Here is a 23,150-nt window from a genome sequence, read left to right on the forward strand (position 1 = left end):
GAACCCAAGTTCAATTTCTGTCTATAATGCACTCTTGTTGTAAGTGACTTCATTATTTTGTAATTTACCTCTGTGGCGTCTAGCCAACAATAAAAACAGCAACTCTCCTGAACTTGAAAATCTTGTGCAAAGCAAAAAAGACCTCCAACACACAGCAGAGGGTTTGTTTGTTTAAGATGACAGAACTGGATACATTAGTTAATGACTTAGCTCACACAGATGACACCTGGTCTACAATCCTCAGCAAAGCTGCATGGTCACAGGGCAAGTCTACAGCTTAATACACCCCACAGCTCATCCCAAGAGAAGGCTGTAACATTCCATAGGCACACAACATGTACATATCATAATAACACAGGAGCTGGGAGCCAGAGTTTTAACCTATCTCTACCCACACTGCACCATTTGGGAAGATCAGGGATAGTCAAGGCAAACGCTAAGGGAGGCTTTGTGCTATTCTCCTCAAAATAGCCACAAACTTGGACACAAAATAAAGACCAAGGACATGGTTCATAGACCCCATTTATTTTTTTTTTTCTAATCTATATTCACAGCTTTAGTCAATAACCAGGTGACAGATGCTCTGTTATCGTCCTACTGCCCCAGCCAAGCCTGGCAGCAGTGCTGGGGAAGCCCAGGAGGTCTCAGGTCAGCGTGGCCTTGGGCAGCTTCTATCCTGGTCCTCTCAAACTGGGACATTTATAGAACTGCATGGAAAACACTTGAAAAACATGGAAATGTAAAAAATCATCAGTCTAGCACAAAGAAGTTGGACTTTTCACCCCTTTCTGAGATGGCCTCGTTAATGCTCAGCAGTCTTTTTTTTCCAGAAGACATCTGGAGAAGGACCATAGCCTCCCTATGGCAGAGGTTCCCAGATGATGGTGTAGTTAGAGAGCATAGTTCTACATACTATGCTTCAGCTGAATCGGGATGGATAATTTTTATTCTCTGTTTTAGCTCTTGGCCTCGAGAATTATTAAAAGCAAAGTGAGCTTTGCAAGCAATTACTGAATGTCACAGTATGAACGGGAGATTCTGTGATGCTGGAGGGTTATCCCAAGTCAGATTATGGAGGTTTTGTGTTTATATGAGTTGCATAAATTTATAAACATTATCTTCACAAAAAACATGTAAAGGATTATTTACAGGCTCATTTTGCTTTCAGATGTACTCCTGTAATAGTGTTGTATTATATCCCTCCATGCCTTTGCGAAATATTCTATTAACCTGATCATTTTTATTGTAATTATTTAACTACTGTGCATGTTTACATTTAATACTCTGTGACTTTGCAGAAAAAGGAAAAACAGGCATTCATAACTTAAGAAGCAGGTTTTGAGTCATAGCTGGCAAACAGCAAGGGAAGATGTGAAGAAAGTTAGTCAAAACCTGTTGTAATCATTTGGCCCCAGGAAACATTTAATTTGTTTTTTGTTCCTATTCCAATGTATTATAATGTTATTAAAGTTGACTTCATAGGTCAAGTGTCACCAAGAAACTGCAAATTTTATTTAGTGTTACGGGTTTCCAACCTGCCAGAGACTCAATATTTATCAGGGACACAGCATCTAATATTTTTGTTTTCTACATAGCCTAATCCACACTCTAAAATTTAGAACTTAGTCCGGGGTCCATTCAGTCTACCTCTATCTGTAACAGTGTGAACTGATTCAAATTTCTGGCTTCCAAACACAGGGCAGAGCTAGAATCTTGTTAATTTATTATTAAATATAATGGATTTGCAGTTATTGGACTACCCATGACCAAATTCCATTTTTGGTGGTGGTTTTGGTGCTATTCTGTGACTTTCAGTCTAGGAAGTGAAGAATGTTATGGTTTATATATATTACCAGTGAAATAATGTAAGCTATTTCATCTGTTTCATGGATTTAATAGGGTGCATTTTTTTAATTATTTTTTTTCTCACAGAAACAGCAATAGTAGTTGCTTTAAAAGCTATCAAAATTTTGAAATTTGGTTTTTTAGGGGTATCAAAACCTTTTTAGAATTAACAAGAATCTAAATTCTGCAGCATCCTGATATACCTTCATCTTAATTTTCATTAGCTGTTCCATTTCTTGGTTTTAAGCTGCATTAAACATGCCAGAAAAGACTAAGATAGAATCCAGCCTTGAGATTTACAAGTGACCAGACGGAAGAAGTAGAGATCTCACCAAAATGTCTGTCCATTGCCCAATTAGTTTTGAAGACTAGCTTTTGTCAATACCTACCCAAACCAAGCTGAAATTCCATTTGAAGCTTTTTAAGTCCTTCTGGAATTGCAGTTAAACAGAATAACTTCTTAATCACTCATTAACTCACATGTAACTACTTGAAACCTTATATTATCATTTGGTTGAGCTGTCAAGAGAGCTGTTTCCATTTTCCTTGTCTTTAGTGTTTTGACATTTGTGATTCTCAGAACCCAACACCAAGATCTAAATATAAATAACTATTTTTTTTTCTTCTGGTTAAACAGTCATGTATTTTTTTCCATCATTCTCTTCACGATGTTTAGACTTAAAACATTCTGAGTTCAGCAAGTGTATGTCAGAACTATCTTTGATCGTGCAATGACAGAACAGCAAGGGCTTTGAGGAGGTGGACAGAAGCAGGACCAACAAAGCCAGTGTATGACAAGAGAAAGCCAATATCGGACCCGAGTCAAACAGCGACAACATCTCTTCTTAACATTGCCTTTCTCTCATACATCTGTCCTGGTTTAAAACTTTTTTTGCCTGTGTTTTTAATAGATGTTATCTGATATCACTCAAATATAAGAGGCAAGAGCAGGAAAAGAAGGTATAAGGATGAGTCATCAGGCAAACATGGCAGCCTTCCTGTCAATTGGAATTCCTCTGAGGTCAGCCACAGAAACCCTCCATCTGCACCAACAGCCCAAGAGAAAGCCAAGAGCACATGGGAAGGGCAGGGGAAGAACCTGCACATTGCAGACGGTTCCTTTTGAGACCTATTAATACCTTCTTACACAAAGTGCCACATCGGTTATGGGCAAGATAAAAACATAGAAAGGACCCTATAACTGGTGACAGCAGGACCCCATAACTAGTGACAGCAGTTGCTATAGGCAGCATCTTTTGTATGAAATAGTGAAGAGAGTATGAATGCGGAGCTGAATGGGGATGGTGGTTTTCAAAATATGGGAAGTTATAGAAAAGCCATGTGGGATCTTATATGTGGCCTTTTTTGATAATACGAGAATGATGGCAACATGATGAAATGGAAAGGCAGCAGATGTGAAAAAAACATAAATATTCTCCGAGTTCCTGATTAACCTGAGGAATTTACTGACATTAGACATCACTGAGGTCAAAAGCTTACACCTAGGCAAATTAGGAAAACAAGTGAAAACTCTGGTAGGTATTCTCATGTCTAGCTCGAGAGACTCCCCACTCTGCAGGGTGCACCTATTCTGCTTAGTATTTGAACAGCAAATTGGTCAAGATGTTTCTCATAATATACGTAATCAGGGTCATGCTTATAGAATGCTATCTTCAAGTAGGATTAAAAGCTCACTTTAATTTTTTAAAATTAAAATAGCAAAATTATCTGGGACAACTGTTTTCAGCACTTTGCTGTTAAATATTCATTGGAGGTTGGTGTTGGAAAATTTATACTGATTTCCTGGAGCAGGCCTAGTCTTCCACTGTTGGATTTCAGGTAGAGGAGGAGTGCTTCTGCTGCCCCTTATGTGAATCTAGATTAACAGGCTGGCTAACTGCATAGACATTTACTAAAATCTTAAGACAAACAGGAGCTGAAATCTATGTTTAATGTTCCAGTTCTCTGCAGATTGAAGAATAAAGTAAAAATTTAAATGAGCTCACCAAAAATAATGAAGTTTGACTCAAAACCAGCTGGGCAAGAACAGAGTTTTAAATCTGGAGTTACTCTGAGTACTGAATCTGATTCCAGTAAAGCTTTAGTATGATTCCAGCAAAAATCCAATTTCCTTGCTGTTGTTTTCTCTGGGAACTAGTTTTTAAAACTAGTTGTACCCTTGCCAACCTTTCCAGAAAGCTATTTGAAGTGGATATTAATAAGGGTAAGATTTTGGCTACCATTTTCCCTTTTGAATGTCCTGGTAATTTGTGAAGACTTTCTGAACACAAGAAACAGTTGATGCCCCCTCAACTGTTATTATTTAACAAAAAATTCTTGTTAAAGGAATTGGAAACAAGCACTAGTGTCTGAAAACACCCGGCTGCAAAACAGTACATCAGGGTGTTGTGTTTCTGTCAACTGGGGGCTTCCAGATCACAATGAGGAGGCACTGACCTAAGCTTAGGCACGTGTTTCTTTGAGACACTGTTTCCTATCAGAGGCTCTTACTCCATCAGAAGGACCTTTACTAGTTTGTTGCAGAAGGAGCTCATAGCAGAGATCCATCTGAGGCAAGTAACACTGAACAATGCCAGAAGTGATGCAAAAGGAGCACAGGTAATGACTCACTTGAAATGTTTGGTGTTGTCTGAAATGAGGGATATATATGACCAAGCAGGTGAGTTCTGTGCAGTTTATTTGGATTTATGTATCAGAATAACGTTCCTAGGACTGAATGTTAAAGCCACAGTGCACCAAAAATATTTGGATGCATCAAAGGTACTTAAAAACATACTGCATTAAAAAAACCTCAGATTTACCTATACAGAAGAGAAAGTTCTTTGTAAAGCAAGTTGTTGCAACAGATGCTTCTGTAGAATGGATCCTTATCTAAGATTGAGCAACAGATTGGTCTCAAGAAAGTCTCATTAACATGATAAAGAACTCACTGTTTTATGTCTGTGGTACATGAGATTGCAAGGAAATACACCCAATAACTGCAAATCAGTACATTGTCCAGTAGAGATTACAGGGTGATATGAAATATTCCTATAAATCGTGAAAATATTAGTAGACATAAAAGTGTATTAAACAGAAAAGCAAGAACTGAGGAAGGGAGAAGTCTTCTTTGTAATGTTACGATCTTATAGCCAAAGAAGCAGCATAATAAAAACTTCAGCAATAATAATCAATGAAATTATTTATGAAAAACTATTTGACACTTTGTAGGTCAAATGACAGAACCAACACAGAGTGCAGGAAACTAAATGCTTGACCTGTGACGATGAAAGAATATTATTAGTTTGTAAAGCAAGAACAAATACGAGGTGGAATGGATTAGCCACACTGACAGGGAAGACAACCCTATACAGCAAATGGCTTTGAAATATGGAATTATTGTGATTGTCAGCAAGTCAAAAAAGTGACATTGAGTAGTTGCACAGCCGGTGCAGCACTGGGAGTTGTCCTTCTGAAAGCACACTCAGATATGAGCTGACTAGAAAAGTAATTTTATTCCAAACTGAATGAACTCCTAGTGCAACATAAAAGACTATGAAAATGAAACCCTGTTGATAAATCACCAGTGCATGTTCTTGGTAGATTAGACCATATGCTTACATGAAGGAAAAACATTGCCCAGAACTATTTAAATTGCTACCATTACATCAGCCTCAAGTAATAAAAATAGCAGAGAACTTTTTAACAGATAAAGTCATTCTTAATTCATCAGAAGGAAATGGATTGCACAAAAACATTATTGCAACAGAAAACAGGCTTTTATTGCCCCCCCAAGGTCTTGGGATATTAGCAGAGGTTTAACGAACGCAATCATAGAACAAAAATGCAAGCAATACCCTTGCCAGGAAGCATCCCATTGACATTGCTACCAAATTTGGACATGGCCTTGGAGCAAGAGCTGGAAAATTGAAAATAAATAAATAAAAGGAAACGTCATTATTAAAAAGAAAATGTATGAAAATATGCAACTGATTAGGGCCACTGAAAAAAGCTTAGACCATCACAAAATGGTCACGAAACACGAGAAAACAAAGATTGGCTTTGACACATATACTTCAACATTCTAGAGAAAGAGATGCACTTTTAGAGAAAGAGGCAGTGATGAGAAAAAACAAATGCTGCTACATTTGAATACAACAGAGAAAGATTTTTTTTTTTTACTTGAATTTTTCCACATTTTCCATAGAGAAATGAAGCTCTCACCTTCATTAAAAATGAAGATCCATGGAGGCTGTGTTATTGTCTCTGGCAATGATAGGAAAGACCAAAAGAATTTACAATTTTCTGAGCTATTCTGATGAACATTAAACATTATACGTTACATGATTTGGAATGGAAACGGTCCAACAATGGGAATATTAAAAAAAATAGTTTTCATATCCATTTTATTTTATTTTTTTTTCATAATATAGTCAATGGCATTTTAAACATTATTTACATTTTCTTTAACCAACTTAATAATTTTTAGAGCATTAAATTATTTATTGAAAGGGCAGTTTTCATCTTGAATACTAATTTTTGGCCGAAAAAATGTAAAGGAATTTTGGAGATAATTTCAGGAGCTATATAGAAAAATACTTCCTACAATGTTACAGGGGAAGTAAAATGAGTCATTTAAGCACTAGGAAATTTGGAACAACTTTAAAACTATTTTCCATGAAATATTCAAGGAGCTCGAGTAGACAAACAAGAGGTGCATTCTGTTCCCAAAATATAACTCTGTTCCAAAAGCTTCAGTAAGTCAAATCACTGCTCTGTGATTATGCTTTCTCCCACCTCCTGTCTGTGTTCTCAACATGGAACACATGCTCTGAGACAGGATTTGATCCGTATCAATTTATACAACTTCTGTTGCAGAAAACCTCCAAAATTAAGTGCAATCTACAAACACCAGAGTAATAGAGAGAGATAAAACCAGCTTTTAATGTGTGCTTATTCTATATGTTGAGTGCCAAGCATTCAATGACAAACATTAACATAATGTATTTCCATTGGCTAGCATTGTGTTGAAGTTGTCCTCATGACAAACTTCTGAAGTCCCTGTAGCATACATAGAAAACAGCCAGTGCCTTAGTAAATAACTCAGTGTAAACAACTTCATTGCAGTGAGTATAGAGGAGGACCATGAAGATGATCAGAGGGCTGGAGCACCTCTCCCCTGAAGGCAGGATGAGAGAGTTGGAATAGTTCAACCTGGTGAAGAGAAGGCTCCAGGGAGACCTCACAGTGGCCTTCCAGTACCTGAAAGGGCTATAGGAAAGCTGGGGAGGGACTTTTTACGAGGGTGTGGAATGATAGGACAGAGGAGAACTGTTTCAAACTGGAAGAAGGGAGATTTAGATAAGGTATTAGGAAGAAATTATTTAGTGTGAGGGTGGTGAGATGCTAGAACAGGTTGCCCAGGGAAGTTGTGGATGCCCCATCCCTGGAAGTGTCCAAGGCCAGGTTGGATGGGGATTTGAGCAACCTGGTCTAGTGGGAGGTGTCCCTGCCCATGCAGGGGGATTGGACCTAGAGAATGAGATCACAGGAGAAAACAGGCATCTCACTGCACTCTTTGCTGGTCACGTGAGCAGAGAGCAATTTGAGGAGGATGAGCTTCCAGATAGCAAGAGTTGGGGGGCTGGGTACTGCTCTCTGCATTGCCAGTGATAGAACAGAAAATAGCCAAAAACAATGGAAAATACTTTTGCTAGTACACAGCAAACATTGAGAGCTTTTTGTAGTCTAGTATTTATCTGAAGAATAATCCCATTCGCTTTGTCATTTTGGCTTCTCTGCCAAGTTTAGCTGAAGCCAGTCCAGAAAATACAGGAAAGCTCATATCTAGTACTTCTAGTTAACTTTCTTGAAGATGAAAGAGCAAAAAAGAGCAAAGTTCTGTCACCAAGAAAGGCTTTTTTATTTATAGATTTGTTTGTTTGTTCCACTGATGCTACTCAGTGTAACCATGTCTTGTCAGCAGAAAAATTTTAAGAAAGAAAAAAAGGACTCCTACTGAAGGAAAACAATATTTTGTTCCCCTCTCAGTAGGTGGTTTTCTCTGAGGTCAGCCAGGTATGTGGGACTTTTTGTTTTTCCCACAGTATTGTGATTTGCTTCCCATTGACAGGATATGTTAACTTTTGTAGTAGGAATATCACTTGCTTTGGAAATTGTAATATAACTAGTGCCCTGAACCAGGGCACTAGCATGAATTGGTGTAAATCTGGAATAATCCCAGAAATAAAAGACTGACAAAAAGTTACAGAGAAAAACATATTTACTACAACTTGGAAATCTCACCTCATCATTTTTTAATTATGTGCTGTAGTTATGCTGTGTGCAGTAACCTGGGATATAAGTCAAGAGCAAATATGACTTTTCCAAGAGCAAATAGTACTTTTAAAACCATGAGTAGGGACTTAGTTTAGTGATCTAGATGGTAGTGAGGCTCTAAAATTTTCACTATCTCCATCAACTAAATGTATAGTTAAAATATAGGTTCTACAAATATCAGTAAGTAATCATGTTCAAATAAAGGGAACAAAATACCATCACTAGTTTTATCAGGATTTAAGAAAGAATTTGTAGTGTAGAAAGCTAATGCTTTTCCAGAGCCAGACAGTTACCGTGTGTCCTTGATGTCTGTCTAATCAGCACCATTATAGGAAAAGCTACAGTCTCATCTGAAAGCCTTTTAGTGGGAATGTGTCAAGAAAATTTCTTAGGTGTTCCAGCCTTGCAATGTTCTGAAATGATCTTTCCTGACAATCTGGTAACACAAACAGGAAGGTATTTGTAAGAGAATGAGGTAGCTGCTGGTTTGTTGTTTTTTTGTAATTCTCTTCACTGCACATGTCCAGTTTCCATTGTGTGAAGCCAGCAGTAGGCAATAGAAGAGCTACTGTACTCTACACACAAAGAAACACAAAGGAAAGATCTCAGGTGCTAAAACGGCCATAATGGTAACCAGAAACATTCACATCCCCAGATGTGGCACTTTGTCTACCAGAGATGGCATCTCCAGCAGAGTAAACAGATCAATTGCAAAATCAAGGCCTCTCTTCATGTTGCTGCACCTGGTGGTCATATATTTTCTTCCACACATTATGCTGGTCATTACTTTCATTCTACATAGTCATGGTTTTCATTGCACACTGCAGTTTGTTTTTTTGCAGGGTGGCTAGGCAAGGTGTTGTTTGGGACACACTATTATACATTTTAGACTAATACATGTTTGCCATATTTTCATTAGTCATTGAAATTTTCAGTAAAGATCAGTAATTTGGAAGGCATGTTTTTACTGTGAAAATAAAAGAAGATACCCCATGCAGGGGAAATCCATGTTCAAAACTTTGCCTTGGGCTTCTCCACACCACCTTGAAACCCCCCTCAGATGCTTTGACCCCTCTTTGAGCCTCCTTGGAGGCCTCTCTTCTCCCTTTGTCCTTCCTGTAAGCGAGGTAGCTTTTCTCCACAAGTTCCCAGCAGATGACTTATTTTTTGGCACAATTCCTGCCACTGATTTCACTCTGCAGCTATTTTGCACTCTGGTGAATTTAAGCTTGTAATGGTTCCTGAAGCACCTGGGTCTTAACCAGTTCCCTCTTTGAAGGCCTTAAGAGGACAGAATTTATTAATGAATCACCTCAAGATGTCCATTGCTCTGATCTTCAGCCTTGGGCTGGACAATTTCTCTGTGTGAAGCTCTCCTGAACTAGAAAGACCGTTTTCTGTGCAAAGCAAGCCCATACAAAACCCTAGGAACATATCACCCCAGTCATTGATGTATTTGGGATATAAGAAAAATTTTTCTCCTGTTTCTGTTCAGTATTCAAAATGCAGGTATCCTGATGAGATTTTTTTCCATTTTGTGGAAACTGCAGTCTAAGAGATAATTTAATAGAAGTATTTTAAGATTTTACTAATGAAAACAAAATACTGAAGCAACCTGCATTCTTCCTCACTCAAAGTGTTTTTTATACTTGAAGTGCCAAGGTGAACAATTCTGAGATCAGGTTATTTTGTTGTCATTGTTGTCATTAGTTGACTTTCACTTCATTTTATCTCTAACTCCTATCCAATTTGCTTCTGCTCCAAATGTGCTCACCAGTCAGATGCTCATTGTTAGCAGTATCTTCTCAACCAAGACAAGCAGAGGTGTGTGGTGTCATGTTCAACATGCTTGGCCTGATTTGCTTCTCATTACCCAGGAAATGGAGTTCAGGATAACTTCTCTTTGTTGTATCCCAACCGGAACTGGCTACATATTTCTTCTTCAGCTCATGACCTTAATTTCACAATGCTGAGTATATCGTGCTGATATTCACTGAGGACATGTTAAGTTGCCCTTAGAAGTTTTAAACTACTGTTGTATTAGTATTGTTCAGAATTATATAAAGTTCATATTTCCAGATACATCTGGTTTGGTTGTTTTTTATATATCTTTAATGGAAAGACACAGAGTAAACAAGACAAAGAGTAAAAATACACCTGTGGAGAGTTCAGAGCAGTTGTACTGGAGAATAATTCGAGCACAGGGTTCTGTAGGGAAAACTGGTGATCAGCAGTGAGCTGCATGTACTAATTTTTCAATGTTTCTCTGCATAGTCTGGCTGTATGTTCCAGAATGTAATTCCTATCGAAAGGCTAATACCAAATCCTACTCTGCTCTATGAAAAATGTGAGGGTTTTTTGCAAAACATTCCCAAAGTATATGGACAGTAGTAGAAAACATGTGCAATTCAAGCGTTTGTGTAGCAGTCATGCATATGCAATATGTATACATAAAATACCATGCATACATTCTGGGAAAGACAGACGGTGCTTTTGGCTTTAAAATAATCTCTCCAACACTTTTGACATGCCAGAATGTTAAAAAGGTTGCTATTTTCTGATGAACAAGGAAAAATAGTAAACAGATGCAATGCCCTTCTCCTAACTGTTGATCCCATTTATTTTGTGCACAAGGTAGAAAGAACCCTGTTTTCAGAAAATGATAGCAGCTTTGGAATAGAGTTCAGCTGCTAGTCAAGCTTACCAGTTGAAAAGAGTTTTCAGTCCATTTGGTACAACAATAATAGTCAAAGTTAGGGAACCATTTTTCTCCCTCCTAAATATGTCCTAGCACCAGCATGATTTTAACAAGACAGTTCTTCGTTTTTATTTCTTTCACTCATTCCTTGGGTTTGTTGCCAAGAGCAACACGAAGAATGCACCAGGGTGTCATAATAATCCTCCATTAAATCCCTAGTATTTAAATTTTAATGCTATAATTCAACAGCTGACAAAAGCCCATTGAGCAGGTCTAAGGAGAGGAAAAGAGCTGGTCCCATTTTCTCAGGGGGTGATGCTATAGCAACATGGAATGAATTTGGGGTCAGGGAACAAGCTGCCTCTAAGCTTTGTTTGCATTTCCTGGCTAAAAGTAGAATCTGGTGTTATAAATTTTACCAAAATAAGTGGTTATTTGGAGCTGCATGAAGATCGTTCACTCTGTAAAAACCCTTGCCTTGTAAAAAAAAAAAAAAAAAAAGAGTGTAGACAACAAAACCAGCAGCCAGAAAGACAACAAACTGACAGACTGTTTTAGAAAGTGCCAGCCTAAGAATTACTTTGCAGTAATTCTCTCTTCCTTCTCCGGTTTCCCTACCTTCCAGCACAAACCCTGCACCAGAACTTGAAATGATGCAACACACTAAGTCCATTTTAAAGGAATAACACAAAGACAGCAAAGTCAATAACATTGGAACAGAGACCTCTTATAACCATCAAAGACCTCAGAGAAAGTCTGGTATGTCATTTGTTATGCTTAGCTGTCCCCACACTGAAGCCTTTTGTGCTCTGGGGAATGTTGTTCGGTGGAGACAAATGAATACACCTGGAAGACAATTGTCCATTGTGGGAAGTGCTGCCCAATGGGGCAGGGCAGCCCCCCGCCCCGCTGTGCTTCCCTCCCAAGGGAAGGCCCTCTCCTCTGCTCCAGCCCGAGTTGCCATGTGGCTGTTTCCAAGGTCGGGTTTCACAGGGAGGAGAGCTCAGGGTGGCTGTAGATAATACAGTATATTTGCAATTTCTCTGTTTTTTACCATACTGTGAGGTATGTTTTAAATAAGAGGGCTAATGCATTCTTTTTATCATTTAGAATATTCAAATTCATTAGATAATACCAATATAATGAGATGTAAAAGAGCAAGAGATACAATTCTCTGTATGGAGATACAGATTTTGTCACTGAAGAAAGCTATCCATGTTTTCTTGTGTTTGAGATCATTGAGCTTTCTCTGTTTTTCCACTTTGAAATCCATTGCTGGTTACCTGTAGCCAGACATAAGGGACAGGTCAGGAGAGGGAGTACAGGTGTTGACAGCCTGTGTAAGGTGGGATGAGTTTGCTTGATGGGTGAAATGATGCAGCCAGGATGGACGAAGGAGGAACTGGTGTGACGGTAGTCTGAAGAAGTGCGATAGATGGTTTTGAGGCCTTTAAGAGGTATGTGTATGGGAAGGAGCAGCAGGAACTGGCACAGCAGCAGCCTCTCTTGCAGCTGGTAATGTCTAATAGCTGCTTGGTCCTACAGATGGTGGCAGAGTGCAAGACACCTGAAGTAGGGACAAGGCTGCCTTGAACCACAGTGCCAGCACATCTGGGGTGGCATTTTTTGTCTTTCATGCAGGTCCGTCTGACAAGAGTTTGAGGCACAGTGTTAGGGTTAGGAAGCTGCCTTCCTTTCACCCTCCCCCTTCAGAGCTCAGTAGCAAAGGTTTTCTACAAGAAAAAGAGGGCTCCTCTACAATTCCTGACCTTTCCTCCTGCATACTTCTGGATGGGGAAGCCCCTGAAGAGTCAGTGAACCCCTGCTCTCTTCAGCATACCTCTCTGACAAAACAGTATCTCCCTTATTTTGTTAGCAAATTCATTGCAATATTATTTTATTTTTTTTTCAAGTCTGGATTTCAGACTCACATAGGCCAAACTTGCATTGCAGGTGCTACATGTAATGCATGTGACTGTTGCTACTTCACATATTGCTTTTTGGAAGTGGTACATTCACTTATGATTTGCACAGTGTAAGCATCCATTTTCTATCCACTCTTACATCAATATTATTAAGCTGCTGATTCACAATCCTCTAAAAACAAAGCACCTTATGCCTGTTTTCTTCCCCATGTCTGTGAATTGCTTCCCAGCTCAGTTTTGCTCTACCTAAGATGAACAGATTTTATGAAAATTCCATTCTTTCACCCTATAAAGAACTGTTTTTCAATAGAAAAGCTGTGTGCAATGGAGCCCCACTCCAAAAGACTTCAATTCACTTGACTTCTGGGTCTTTAGAGCAGGAATTATTCCTGTCAGCCTGCTAGATCTAAAAGGGAAGCAGTTCATGTGCAAACAGCTTTCCATCATTATCCTGGGAAGAATCCCACTGGGAGAATAAAGAGTAGCCATAGGAGAAAATTTTTGCAGTAATGGCATGTCATTCCCTTGACCCTCTGCTGAAGTGTTCATTTCTGTTATAGTTCAGGCAAGAAATATGACATTTTATTGTCTGAGATTTGCAGACAAGCATTCCTAAATGGGGTGCAGTTCTCATTGAGTAATAATACTATGGGACCATCCAAGAGAAAACAAGGAACTTCACTGTCATAATGTTAAAATCTGGCAAGCTATAAACTAACAAAGATGTTTTGTTAGATTATTTTTTATTGTTATTATTTAATGTCCTTTGCATGACTGGACTGATTTACATACAGAACTTGCTGGATTTATGTGTTAGCCATGTCAACTCTGATTATTCAAAGCAACGAAGAACAGGGACAGAGTTTTGAAAGGTCTGATGAGGCTTTGGAGCACCTTTTCTGTTCTGGAATTGTGGATTCTGTCTCACAGCTTGAATTAGGGAGCTCCTGAATTTTTGCAGCTATCACCTGTTGCTCTGAAATTACCCTGTCACAGTATACATGCTACCACAACATGACTGAAGTGATGGCTTCCTCTTGCAGTGAAGCTTATAGGTATAGACAAAGGGCACTAGCTGGGATTTTCTCCAAGGCAATTCTTCACTGAACAGTGTTTCACTATTTAAGTGAAGCTGCTGGTCTGCTGATCTGCTCCTTGATGCTAAATATGAGTGGAAGGCACTTTCCCATCCCTTGTTAGTTCAGTGTAAAACCTGTGCATTAATTTTAGTTTTCTAAAAATTTTTCTAACTAAAAATATGTTGGAGCACCTCTTCCTCAATAGTACTTAGAATTTCAGTGTAATACAACAATAAGCTCAATCTCACAGATCTGTATCTCTTGTGCAGGTAGAAAAAGGCTGAGGAAAGGCTGAGAGAGTTGGAAGCCTGGAGAAGAGAAGGCTGAGGGGAGACCTTATTAATGCCTGTAAGTATCTAAAGGGTGCGTGCAAGGAGGATGGAGCCAGACTCTTTTCAGTAGTTCCCAGTGACAGGACAAGGAACAACAGGCACAAGCTGGAAGATAGGAAGTTCCATTTAAATATGAGGAAAATCTTCTTTAAGGTGAGGGTGACAGAGCACTGGAGCAGGCTGCCCAGGGAGGTTGTGGAGTCTCCTTCTCTGGAGATATTCAAGATCCGCCTGGATGCACTCCTGGGTAATGTGCTCTAGGGGATCCTGCTTTAGCAGAGGAGTTGTAATAGATGATATCTAGAGGTTCCTTCCAAATCTGACAATTCTGTCATTCTGTGATAATTATTAGTAGGAGAATTAGAAGATGTAATGCAGTCCCTGGCCTAACGATCTGTCAAATAGAAGGCAGGCATTAAGACTCAGGGTTACTCTGACTGCAACACTGCTGATTTCTGTCAATGACAATGTCCAAGTGCTAAAAGTCTAGAACTGTTGTACTAGAACCCAAATGAAAAACTTCGTGTTATACTTTTAAAATTTTATTCAGCAATTGCATACTGCTTCAGAACAAAATGACACATTATGAAGGTTTTCCAAAACTCCTGTCGTGGATTCATGACAGTGACAGGTCTTTGGCTACCTCCATGATGTGTTAGCTCTGGGTTTAACACTTCACAAAGGTGTTCCCATAAAATAACTGATTTCCCTTTCTGAAAGACCAAATCTCTTTAAGATAAAACAAGTCTTAGGAAAGACAGTGGATAGTATATACATAAAGAATCTCATGTGCAGAATTGTTTCAACATTGGAGTTCACAGTCAAGGGCTCTCAGAATCTGCTTAGGTGGTTTCCTCCAAGTTTTCCAGAGAAAGAAATCCTCTTGCTAATAAATGCCAAGCAGAATAAAATCTGTGATCAAAAATACATCCATGTGCTTTTTGTCTTTATTTCCTAGTTTCAGGGCAAGCTGACTTCTTTGCGCAGAAAAACGTGAAAATGTAGCTGGGAAGCAGAAAGGGACTTTCACACTGAAGGTGCTGCTGAAGCCCGTGGATATTCCTAAAGAAAGTCTCTTTTGGTAAATTACTGTGAGACATGCCCTATGCCATTGCACTCCCCAGATTCCCCTGAAGAAATTTGACCTAGTCTAACTAATGTAGATCAGAATGTTTCATTAATACCTTTCTGAATTAGTGAAAGCAAGAGGGCTGGTGAGATTAGAGGCAGGACATTTAGCTGGTGGCATATAATCAACAAACTTCTGGTGCTACTTTGCTTAGGAAGTCTGACCTACTCTTTAATACCTGGAGCAGCTGAGGGAAGTCCATAGTGAGAGTGTCAGTTTAACACTGGGCTGGCAATTAAACAACTGAGAGATACTCTATTAACCCCTCTCTCTTCCTCTAGAGGGAAAGGAGAGAGAATAAGGGAGATGGAAACTCAGCTACACAACTTTAATGAAATAGTAGTGATGAAAAGGAAAATAATATACAAATATATACAAAAGTGATATCTTGCCCTGCCCCCACCCCCTTCCTCCCCAGTAATGGGGGAATCACAACACCACTGAGGCTGCAGAGCAGGCCCAAGAAAAGTCCCAGGCTGAGCTCCTGGAGTCATTGGGCAGACAGCTGGACACATGAATGCAGGAATTCAGGAATGTAAAGATTAGAATAAAAGGCAGACGAACGGGCAGAGTCCTCTCAGGACACTGGCTATGGACAAAGAGAGCTTGACTCTTGTGATCCCTCAGATTTATATTGAGTATGACACGTGGGGATAGAATACTGTGGTTGGTCAATTTTGATCATCTGTCTACTCCACTCCTCCCCAAAGCAGTGTGGCAGGTGTGACCTCTTTACTCCCTTTTGTTTCCAGAGCATGTTTTTCAGAACGAAGCACTGGCCTTGGTTCTGCACACCATTCTGCAGCAGTAACTATAAACATTGAGCATTATCACCCTACAAGTAGACACTAACTGAAAAACATGCATTAATTTCAGCAAGTGCAGCTACTTAGAAGAGATTTAACTGAAAAGTAAAATTACTAGAAAGGGCATTGGTTCTATGCTGGCTCAAGCAAGGATCATAGAGTGATTCAGGGTCTCTTAAAAATGCCAAAGATGACAAGGATAGAAATTCATAGTAATTTAGCTTGCAGATTGAGAGGAGACGTGATAAAATCTTCAAAGAAATCACAAGTTACTGCAGAGAGGAAGAGGATAATCAGTTCTCCATGTCATTGCTAGGCTGAAAAAAATCTGTGACTTAAAATGCAGGAAGGCAGTCAATATTGGAGGTACACCAAATATTCTTATAGTAAGGGTAATGAGGAACTGAGAGAGGTTATCTGTGAAGTCTTAGGAATCTCCATTAGTGGAGGCTGCAGAGAACATAACGCAAACGTTTGCCAGGTGGGACATAAGCGTACCTGAACCTCCCTCAAGGCATGGTCTGGACTAGGTGATTTCTCTTCCTATGCTTCTATGGTGGTGTGAGGTTTTTTTAGGCTCAGCACTGGATGGATGTTTATATGGTCTTCATTGTCTAATGACAGGCAGACAGTTCAGAATGCCTCATGCCTTTATTCAAACAGCAGGGTCTTTGTCTAACTATTTTATCACCAAAACTACTTTTCTGTCTTAATTCAGTTCCTCCTGGTTAAGGCTGGAAACAACATTATTGTACCTACAGCATCTGAGTTGTTACATAAAATTTTGTATTTCAGGAATGAACTTGGGACCTCCCAGTAGCCTGTGGTTGTGAAACACATAATCTTGATCCACTTCCTAAGCATCAGAGACCATTTTTCTGGGGAAATATGTATACATTTTTCTCAACTAGAGATGAATGATGGCAAAGGAATAGGGTATAAGATATCTAAAAGAGAACAAGAAGCCTATTACCTCCTTTTTTTTTAAGTTTGTTTGGAATTTGTTAGTGGCAACTGTGGGCAATTAAACAACAAACTCCTGATGTCTCTTCTCTGTCAAAGGAAAGGGAAGTTTTTTCCCATGATTTAATCAGCAGATGTGAGTTGCACCCTGGAAACTGAACCTCAGGTAAAAAATTTACTTCTTGAGAGTAAATAGTACAAAAATGAAATTAAGAACAACTTAAATTATATTCATGGTTTAACAAAACTGGGATTCTTCTACCTTTTTTTTTCTAACCAAGACATTTTTTAGCTGGCAATTAGTTTCTGTGTGGAAGACAGGAAGTTTTTGCAGTATTGATGTTCTGCAATGTTTTGCTTTGTGCTTGGATGAGCACATGCAGCCATGTTAATTAAAGCTGATTTAATTCCTGATCTGTGTGCTGAGAAGGACAAACATGGATTCAAGTCAGTCCTAACAATGACTACTTCAGTGTGGGTGCAGAAAGTGTCCCCATATTTCCATCTGGGAAATCCTGGTCTGGAGTATGTGTATGCTTGTAATGCCCAGATGGCTAACACAAGCCATCAGAAACAGTTCTGGGTGTATCAGACCAGATAAAAGATTGACTCATGCAAGTATATGCAGTGAGCCCAGGTGTCTGTAGAGTCAGCCCACACTAGTGCTCTGGCTACTGGTCCAAGGTCTCTGGACACACAGGAACTCATTGAAAGGTACTGCTGTTGTCTGGCCTGGCAGCAGGATGCTCACCAGACAATCTGGACAAATGACCACATCCCTTTTTCCCAATTGCATTACATTTTGGGCTGGGTTAGGCCTGGTGGTGGAGGAGAAGCTCAACATGAGCCAGCAATGTGCACTTGCAGCCCAGAAAGCCAACTGTGTCCTGGGCTGCATCAAAAGAAGCATGACCAGCAGGTAAAGGGACTTGTCTAGATGCAGAAAATAGCAGGGGTCTTGCCCTCCATATAAGTCATCTCCAGAAGCACTATAGGAGCATGACAAACATCCTTCTTAAGGTTAGTGGTAAAAGCAGTTTTCTGTGCTTTACCTTGAGAAAATCATTGTTACATTATGAACAAGGAAGTGAACCTGCCAAAAATCTAGGAGTGTCTGTTACTGTGGTGTTGCAATCTTTCAAGCCAAGTGATATATTTTCCTACACCTTGGTCAGTCCAAATATCAGATTTTAGGAAGTCTTCAGAGTTTAGTTTTTCAGCGGCTGTCCAACCACTGCATGTTTATCCTTCTATAGAGACAGTTGGACCAATCAACTTCTGAAATGAAATTATGAAAGGAACAGTCATGCCAAGTCAGATTCCAAGGTTTAAGGTTTCTGTTTGGTTTTGTTTGTTTGTTGGTTGTTTATTTTTTTTTGTTTGCTTGTTGGTTTTTTTTGTTGTTGTAAATTATTTTCACACACAAGAAAAGATGAGCTGCACACACGAGCTGTGTTCTGAAGCTGGATCTGCTTCCAAGTTTGAATTTGAAGGTGGGATATGGCCTCTGGATATTTTTAGCCACAAAATATGTGAGCCACAAAAGTATGTAAACTACACACATATATTTGCTCATGCTTTTCAAAGGAATTCTCTTCATTGCAGTAAAATAAATATTGCCCACAGAAAGTTGGCAGAGCAGTAGCCCATGTCCCAGCAGATGCCTATGGAATGTTCCTGACTGCTTTGCATGCTAAAATGTGTGGCTTTATAAATAATGTTAAAATATTCAACTCTAGTTTAAAAAAAAAATGAAAGCAAAATAAGATGAAAAAACCAATAATATATTCCCCCAAAAGCAAATGTATTATGGACAAAAACCAATGTGCTAAAAAACCATCCATGCCCTAAATGCTTTTCTCATCTGCTGCTTTAGAATTGCAACCAGACAAGGCCCAGTTGTGTCAAACAAGACTATTTGCTAATTGAAGTTATACTGGGGGGAATGTGGTTGATGCAGTATGGTTTTTTATTCATCACCAATTTCATGTCTAATTATGAGCACAGGTCCAGATTCAGCAAAGCACTTAGATAAACATACAAACCAGTTTCTCTTCAAGATAGCATGGAAATTCGTACTGTGTTTTACGGAAGTATCTGTTCCTGTTTTTTCCTATTAGCTAATTCTGATTACCACTTTGCTTAAGGTGTAGTTTAAGCTCTTTGAATGATTCTTTAAAGCTTGCTTAGTTCTCCCAGACATGGAGACTTAAGGAAAATTCAGGCTATTTGAATATAGCTCAGAATTATCAACTTTCAATAGGTGCTTCAATGAAATTAAATTTTAAGGTGTGCCAAAAGTTAATCATGTTCTTATTTATCTTGTTGGAAAGACAATTATTTTTTTATTAAAATAATTACACATGCAACTAATAGAGTTTTTCATTACTTCAGTATCTTTCATCTGATAATCTAAAAATATGTTTTGAAGATGTATGAATTAAACTATTAAATATTCCTCTGAAATTAATAGCTATTAACCCTGAATTCTTAATAAAAGGAGTACTTTAAATTCCCCTTCTCTTTGATGAATAGTACCGATTGAATCTGCTTTTTCTCCACATTAGTTATTTGAAAGTATTCCGCATTTGCTCTGACCTGGGTTAATCTTCATCAGAGTGCTCGGTAGTCTAGGTCCTAAATCAAATGTTTTTGTGCAGTCATATGGTATTTCTGTACCTCAATGGAATGCCTGCCCATTGTCTGTAGTTCTCGGCTGTGAATGATCTGTCCAAGGCTTTTGTTACTCACCTCTTCTCCCCCCACCACCCCATCCACCATTTGTATGACACCATTTGTACAGATTTATCTATTAATTCTGAGCTGACAAGTCTGCTTCAGAAAATGTCTCCCTTTTTCCTTCTTCAGTTTCTCTCAGTTTGTTGCTTTTCTCTCTTTTTTCAGACTTTGCATCCTGAGTGGCTCAAGGTCAACTCAAGCATAGTCTAACTAAAACCAATTTGTTTTATCTTAACTCCAAAACCCTTTCCAGTCCCATTTTCTATGGCTGCCAAGAACACCATTCTCCTTGTCATCCAAACACACAATCTTTGATTCTTCTTTTGACTTCCCTCCTCAGACTCTTAGTAAACAGTCAGCCCCACATAAATTATTTTGTCCAATTTGCACGGTGTACAAACATCTTTTCTTGAAATTCTAAATTTTACTTAGCCCTGTCTTGCTTATATTGTGGAAGCATCACCTTTAGCTTTATGTTTAACTTAATAGCTCACTTGTAAGTAAAATTCCTCATAAAATTATCTTTTTGTGTCACCTCTAAGAAAGGTTTACTACAACAGCAATCATAGTAATGATACTAATAATAATCAAATCTATATCTGGCAATTCCAAGCCCATGTTCCTCATTCCTTTTCTTTCTCCTACATTTCCCTTTATTATTATCTTTCACATAAAAAGTTCTTGTAAGTAAAGATTGTTGAAGCTTCAGATCAGGTACATTGTCTTTCTTTTTGTTCAGCAAAGTTCTGGTAATCTGTGCACATGTGAAAATACAAACCATTTACGAAACTCTTTGGCAGTTAGGTGCTGGTGGTTAGAGTCTTTCTTTGGAGCTGACTCTATGCCAAGGGAATCTGTCCTTGATGTGGAAACAGTTTTGTTGACTTCATAATGCTTCTTTGTTTTGGAGGGAAAAAACCCCTTTGAACTGGCTTTAAAAAAATGTGTTGCAAAGATTCATGAAAGAAATAGGTTTTTTTATTGTCAGTTTGAACAGGTCAAAAGGTGAAACTGCAACAATTTCAGGCTCTGATTGATAGACTTTGCTGTAGAATATCTGCCCATGCCATTCCCCAGGGCTGCTCAGCTGAGAAAGTGTTGCGTGATCAAACCTGGTCTCCATGGCAGGGGTAACAACAAGAGGTGTCAGGGGATGGGTGGTGGCTTGCTGCACTTTTATTTCTAATAATTAATTTGGTTTGTTTTGTTGTTGGGTATTTTTTCTTCTTCTTGAGTCCCCATTTCCTCAGAAGAAAAAGCCACAACTCCATTTGGACTTAACCATTCTTGAAATTAAATGCAAATTAAGTTTCATTTTACTTTTCAAGTATACCTTTCCTATCCAAGGATAGCAAAACAAAATCAGTAGGAGATATTGCTGCTTCTCCTATAACAGAAGTCATTCTGGACTGAATATGTGATTCGCATTATTAAAGCATCCACTCTTCTGCGGTCCTAGTCCCACACAGAAAAGAACCTCTGATTGAGAAGTGAGGTTTCTGTTACAAAATAAGGTACAAAGCTTACTGATGCTTCTACCAGAAGCAGGGATTTCATCACATCTCCCTTTTGTATGGTTTATGTGGTGTTTAGCTTACCACAGCCTCCCCGTGGTGAGCACTCATCTCTCTTCTAGCTGTAGATCATATCTCTTTCCAGGTCTGCTGAGCTTGGTTGATACTGGCTGATGGATGTCTGACAGAGAGAGATACACACAACACAACTTTCAGATCTTTAGTGGCTCAGGAAAGAAACTAGACTAAAAGATTATGAAATAAAATACCCACCCCACCCTACCCTAAAAATTAAGGCATACACTTAATAATCTTCTGCTAGAAGTTTTTCCTCTGAAAAAGAAAAAAAACTCTGGCGAGTCCCGAGTGCCCAGTGTGGGTTCTGATATTGCTTGTGGTTTGATCTGAGTGTCCCTCCTATCCAGTCGTGATGGCTGTCAGTACACAGTTGTATGATAACCCCAGGCAGATAAAACATGATCTTTAACAAATTACTCAAGACAATGATTGGAGTTACAGATCATGATTGTTCTGTGTAGACTTGCTCCACCACGTGCTCTTGATGTCAAATATCAACATAAACCAACATAAACAGAGTTTTATAAATATCAGAATCACTGTTTAGGCAGCATTAACTCATATCTACCTTCTACTCTGCATTGTAAGAGCCAGATAAAGAGATTTAATTAACTATTTTAAAATGTTCAACTAGCTGAAATTCTGAGCAATACTTGAACACTGAAAAACCATTAGGTGCTATAAGCTGCATTCATCTTTGAGCTGCTGCTCTGCCTCCATGCTCATCCTCTTTAAATTTGTGGCTGTTGTGCAGATATGAAAAAGTGCTATGCAGTTTAACCATGAGACTCTTGAAAAACAAGGCTGTAGGGCATGAAGTTTGTTTCACTCTGAAAGGTTCTCCTGTTTTCTTGCATTACATAAATATTGAATAAAAAAATGAAAGTCTTAAAACACAGTCCCTGTCATAAAAGTTTAGCCAGCCAGATGAAAACTTGTTCTAAAAGCAGGTCTCCTCAAAGACATTTCAGAGGTAGTTTGTTCAGATTGTATAAACTATAGAAAAATAAAGCTGCCTTTCCATAGTTCACTGAGTTTTGAATATATTTTCATAGCAGTTAACTATGTTAATTATCAAGGTAAAAGTTTAACATGAAGGTTTGGTCTTTTGATGGCTCAATTTATTGGTGGGCTACCAGTTCTGCTTTAGCACCATCATTTCCCTGATCTGTGAGCTGGCAGTAATTGCTTATTGTAAAAATAACAACTGTATTTTCTTGGTGTTGCCAGGGCATTGTGAGCTGTCACTGATTCTTGAATTTCACTGTCCTAAAAGGCAAAAGAAGAAAAAAGCATGCTAGACCCTTAGTTCATTCCACTTCAAACTCTATAAGTTGCATTTTGCCATTCCTCTACTTCATACTATCCCATGCAGATGACTTGATTGTACTAGGGTTTCCATCCATGTTTGTGTCTGCATTAAGAGGTATTGCAGACCAACAGAGAATTTGTAGAATTAACTGATTGGTGCTGGGGAGTTGGCATCCAAAATTATCTTGATTTCAGGGATTTTCAGTCTTCAGACTAACCCTTGCCTAGTGACAGGAACTAGAGGTCTGACTTGAGCTGGAGGGTCTCAGCTGTGGTCCCATTGTCCAGCTTTGGGAGTAATTAAGTTCATTAATCCCAAACCAGCCCCACAACTCAAACCAAAGCACAGGAAACAAGTAGAACTGTCACATTCACTTCAAAAGTGCAGTCCT

Source organism: Apus apus, chromosome 3 (assembly GCF_020740795.1).
Source record: "Apus apus isolate bApuApu2 chromosome 3, bApuApu2.pri.cur, whole genome shotgun sequence".
Lineage (NCBI taxonomy): Eukaryota > Metazoa > Chordata > Aves > Apodiformes > Apodidae > Apus > Apus apus.